Consider the following 6,000-nt stretch of genomic DNA (forward strand, 5'->3'; position numbering starts at 1 on the left):
CAGATTTTGTTAAGCAGTTCACCATAATCGTCTGAGGAATCTTTATTTTACCAACATGTATACCCCTTTTGTCGTTTATCGCTTCTGTCATTGCCGAGGTTACTGAAAGAATATACTGTTATTATTGGTCTGCTGATGTGAGACGTGATGGTCCTTGAAGAAGTTTTTAGAAGAATATTATCTGACATAAAATTGTTATTATGACAAGTTGTCAGGATATTGTCTGCTGAGCATAATTTGGTCGCTCCTTAAGTTTGCAGCCCTGTTGAGATGATGTTGTCAACTGAATACAATCCGGATGGTCCTTAAGTCGGTTGCTTTGTTAAGATGATATTACTGGTTGAATATAATTTGGTCAGTGTTTAAGTCGGTTGCTTTGTTAAGATAATATTGTTGGCTGAATATAATCCGACCGGACTTTAAGCCAGTTGCCTTGTTAAGATGATATTATTGGTTGAATATAATCCGGTCGGTCCTTAAGCCGGTCACTTTTATTGAGCTGTTCAGTTGCATTCTGTATATTCCACTGCTATGCATCGTATTAAGCTTCTCAACCATGCTCTATGCAGCATTAAGATACTCACTAGAGAATGGTAGAGTACATCATGCTCTCGAGAAATCCTTTTGATAATAATATATGTTGTGCTAGAAGTCCGTTCAGGCGATAATAATATAAGTATAAGCATCGTATGTCCAATCACCCCTTTACCTAACCGAGTGTATGATAAGTTACCTAGAGAAGACCCGCTTCGTTCTGAGAGACTTGATCAATATATCAGGTTGGGCTATATTTGTCCTGCCCGAGTTTTTATACGATTGGAACATACAAGTCTGTCTGACTTTATGTCCGGACGAGTTTACCGACCTACTGTCCCTAGTAGTTGGTCTGTTGTGTAGTGAGTCAATCATTCTGGCCAACCCTTAAGGTCGGCCAACCTCGCTCATGGTCACCTTAAAATCTAGCTGGCCCTAAGATACCAAATTTCTTGACTCGCTCAGCTTGAGGAATCTTAACACTGGACAACTAATCCAGGTTAGATGAGGGGATATTACTCTTTTCCGAGTAGGACTGCCACATCATCTTAACTTTGACCGTCCCATCATCTTGACTCATACTATTACGTCATTTTTTGAATCCACTCATCATAACCCGTATCATAGAACAAAACTATTTTTTTTTTTAAATTGTCATTCCGCTATCGCCTGAATTTATTGTTAATTAGGAGTCTTTAAATAACTAAATTTGGCATTCGAGTGCATAATTGTAAATAATATTTTCTTTTATTTTAAAATTTTTATTATAACATTTAGGCATAATACATAGATTAGTTTTGTTCAGAGGTAAAATATATATATATATATATATATATATATAGGGTTTAATAAGTGTTGTTGATTAAATTATTAATAGTATTACACTTTGTTAAATAAATTATGGATTCCATAAGGGCATCCAAATGCTCTTATTACTGGGATGTTATAATACACTTTCCGTTTGATATGTATAATAGAATAGGATTGAATTGATTAAAATAGGACTAAAGGTAGGATAAATAATTCCTGAGACTAAAATATTATGAATCCTATCTTTAATCATCCGTAATTCTACCTTTAATCAATCTTACCAAACGCTTGATTAAAAACTTTTTGAAAATATAATCCTATTCTATCATGAGTGAATAATATAATCCTCGCTCATGTTTTAATAGGAGTGGATTATGGATGCTCTAATATATTAATTAAATATATCTTAAATCTTTAGAGTGTGTTTGATTCAAGTTATAATATATAGATAATCACATAATCAAAATTATGAGGAATAAAATATAATCAAATATTATTTAGTAGAACTAGATAATCTAACAAATCTCAAATCTTTAAACCAAGGTTTAAGTTAAGCTTTAATTACGCATTTGTAATGATTTTAAAACAACTGTCCGCCCATAGAAACATCGAAAATTATATTTAAGGTGAAGCGATTTTGGGACCTTATTTGGAAGCCTCACGAATAAAAAGGAAAAGAGAAAATGAGAAAAGATGTTAACTCACTAATTATTCTCCAAAGTAAACATCAATCGTATATGTAAAAAAAAAGCATTATATTATTTGATAGAAATCGACGCAATAAAAAAACGCATGAATTCAGATCCTCCCTAATAAAAATTGATTTATTAGTCAAGAACTCAAATGGCAGAATTATGTTTTTATCACTTAACATAATTTGCTCATAACTCTCAATGTATAAATAAGCACACAATTCTAGTAACTTTTTTTCACTTCACAGGCTTCTTCTTCTTGTTCTGCTTCTTCTTCTTTCTCTTGAAAACAAAGATGGCTCGTTCTCCTCTTTTTCTCCTCTTTGCAGTCTGTTTCTTGGTAATTTTAAATTGCATTTGATTAATTAATTTCAGTAATTTCCTAAACTTTATTTTTAAAAAAAGAAGATATTTTTAAATTTCAGGCCGTGGTAGTTGTTGGAAATGCTTCCCGTTATCAAGTGGTAAGGAAATTTTAGATTGATATTATTTTTCTTTGACCATCTTTTCTGATGAAATATTGACTGTGATGTTCATGATAATTCAGACGGGTGGAGAAGGCTCCCTACGCCCAGATCGTACGCAACTCCTTTAGCTCATTCAATTTCGCAAGATTATCATTTATGTGTGTTTTTTTTACGACTAAAATGTGGATCGATTATATTGTTGGCATGCAGAATGTGGTCCAGCGTGCGACTACAGGTGCTCTGCGACCTCTCACAAAAGTGCTTGCTTGATGTACTGCAACATGTGTTGTGCTAAGTGCTTGTGTGTTCCTTCTGGTACTTATGGCCACAAGGAGGAGTGCCCTTGCTACAACAACTGGAAGACCAAGGAAGGGGGGCCCAAGTGTCCCTGAACTTGAACTAATTTGTGTGCTTCGATGATGTTCAATATGTTTTAAAATAACTGAGCATTTTAATAAAGCTTGGTCTTATTCGATGATCATCATCCTTGTTATTGTGATTGGTTTGGTCTTCTTTGATGATCATCTCCTTGGGACTATGCGGTGGTTGAGACATGAGTATTACCATATGAGGTAATCTTAGCCATCTACATTAATGGTTAGTAGCCACCCGTGGTTAGTAGCCACCCGTGATTTAGTAGCCACCCGTGAAGTCCTGGTGAGTGAAGCCAAACCCTAATGAGTGAAGCTAGGTAGTGGAAGTCCTGGTAAGTGAAGCCAAGCCCTAGTGAGTGAAGCTAGGTAGTGGAAGTCATGGTGGGTGAAGTCATACTCTAGTGAGTGAAGCTAGGTGGAGGAAGTCCTGGTAAGTGAAGTCGGGCCCTAACGAGTGAAGCTAGGAGGAGGAAGTCCTGGTGAGTGAAGCCAGATAATGGAAGTCCTAGTGAGTGAAGCTAGACAACCCTAGGGGGAGATAACCCTATGTTATACTTGAATTCTGTTAACACTATTTTACCTTACTATTTTATCTATTGTTCTAACTCAGTGTTGCAGGGAAGTTCAGCTAGGTCGACAGACTGACTAGATAGTTGGCACGAAGTCCAGATAGGTCGACGAACTGACTGGATGTCTGACAGGTAAGTTAAGGTAAGTCACTAGAAGGGGAGTGACTTGATGAGGATGCATTCCCCGTTCGAGGGAACAGTAGGCGTCGATCCAACTTAGAACCATTTTGTGAATCTAAGTTGAGATCGTGACAAGATTATGGTCTCAGTGAGACAAAATCTAATTACTACTCTATTTGAATATAATTGTACTAACACTTTATTTTGCAGGGTAGTATAACTTTTATTTTACCTTGGACTAACATTTTTTTGCAGGAAAATGAGTTTCTAGAAAATGGTGGTATGGGCACCTGGAACTGATCCAGACGCCTGGAAGGCAAAAGTCTATCTCATCGCAAACATGGAGTGCAATGATTGGATAGGCCGACGTCACGTTCTGGGCGCCCGGAAGGGATCCGGGTGCCTGGAGCACTCCTATAAAAGGAGCCTTCATCCAAAGTTACTCACAACAACTTCTTTCCACGATTGCTCTATTGCGCCTTGCTCCTATGACGCTGCAAATCTTTTCCAACAACTTGCAGCTCAAGTTCTTTTCAATTGCTGTCGGTATTTCTTTTAAGAGTTCTTGTACTTATCTTTGTAATTCTTTTTGCGAACTCCTAGTGAATTGCCCAACGAAAGCACTCGACGAGTGCGGGCCTTGGAGTAGGAGTCAACGAAGGCTCTGAACAAAGTAAAATTGGTTTGTGTTAGCATTATGTTTTTCGTATTTCCGTTGTGTACTCGACTTGACTTTGTTACAAATTTTTCAATCACTATTCACCCTCCTCTAGCGAACTCTACGATCCAACATGAAGAACCATTAGAACGTATGTGTGAAAGTAGAGTTGCAGATGCCAATGAGTGTACCTTCATCCCGGAGAGAACTCCCCTTTTATATGCCACCTTAAGTAACCTCCACAATTATGAGGTGGCAAAATGTGTCAGAGTTTCTTAAGCAGTTCACCATAATCGTCTGAGGAATCTTTATTTTACCAACATTTATATCCCTTTTGTCATTTATCGCTTCTGTCATTGCCGAGGTTACCGAAAGAATATACTATTATTATTGGTCTGCTGATGTGAGACGTGATGGTCCCTGAAGAGGTTTTTAGAAGAATTTTATTTGACATAAAGTTGTTATTATAACAAATTGTCAGGATATTGTCTACTGAGCATAATTTGGTCGCTCCTTAAGTCTGCAACCCTATTGAGATGATGTTGTCAACTGAATACAATCCGAATGGTCCTTAAGTTGGTTGCTTTGTTAAGATGATATTACTGGTTGAATATAATTTGGTCACTGTTTAAGTCGGTCGCTTTGTTAAGATGATATTGTTGGCTGAATATAATCCGGTCGGTCCTTAAGCCGGTTGCCTTATTAAGATGATATTATTGGTTGAATATAATCCGACCAGTCCTTAAGCCGGTCACTTTTATTGAGTTGTTCAGTTGCATTCTGTATATTCCACTGCTATGCATCATATTAAGCTTCTCAACCACACTCTATGCAGCATTAAGATACTCACTAGAGAATGGTAGAGTGCATCATGCTCTCGAGAAATCCTTTTGATAATAATATATGTTGTGCTAGAAGTCCGTTCAGGCGATAATAATATAAGTATAAGCATCGTATGTCCAGTCGTCCCTTTACATAACCGAGTATATGATAAGTTACCTAGAGAAGACCCGCTTCGTTCTGAGAGACTTGATCAATATATTAGGTTGGGCTATATTTGTCCTGCCCGAGTTTTTATACGATTGGGACATACAAGTCTATCTAACTTTATGTCCGGACGAGTTTACCTACCTACTGTCCCTAGTAGTTGGTCTGTTGTGTAATGAGTCAATCATTCTGGTTAGCCCTTAAGGTCGACCAACCTCGCTCATGGTCACCTTAAAACCTAGCTGGCCCTGAGACACCAAATTTCTTGACTCGCTCAGCTTGAGGAACATTAACACTGGACGACTAATCCAGGTTAGATGAGGGGATATTACTCTTTTCCGAGTAGGACTGTCATATTATCTTAACTTTGGCCATCCCATCATCTTGACTCATACTATTACGTCATTTTTCGAATCCACTCATCATAACCCGTATCATAAAACATGAGTGTATTTTTTAATAATAATATTATTTATTTTTTTAAACAGTAATAATTTGATTTTTATATTTATTTTTTTTTCAACAGTTTGGGCTTGTATTTTATATTATTTTATTTATTTACAATTTTTTTTTATTTAATTCAAATTAAAAAAAATAATTTTAATATTTAAAAATATATTTATTTAATATGATATAATGCAACTTATAAATAATGAATGTTACTGTTTAAAAAAATGTAGGTAAAAAAGATGTGTTGTTATAAAAAGTGTATGACAGTGAACCTCATACTTTTTGATGATGTGGTGGATGTTATAATAGGAGTGGATTATGGAAGCTCTAATATATTAA

This window comes from Zingiber officinale, chromosome 3A (genome assembly GCF_018446385.1).
Source record: "Zingiber officinale cultivar Zhangliang chromosome 3A, Zo_v1.1, whole genome shotgun sequence".
Lineage (NCBI taxonomy): Eukaryota > Viridiplantae > Streptophyta > Magnoliopsida > Zingiberales > Zingiberaceae > Zingiber > Zingiber officinale.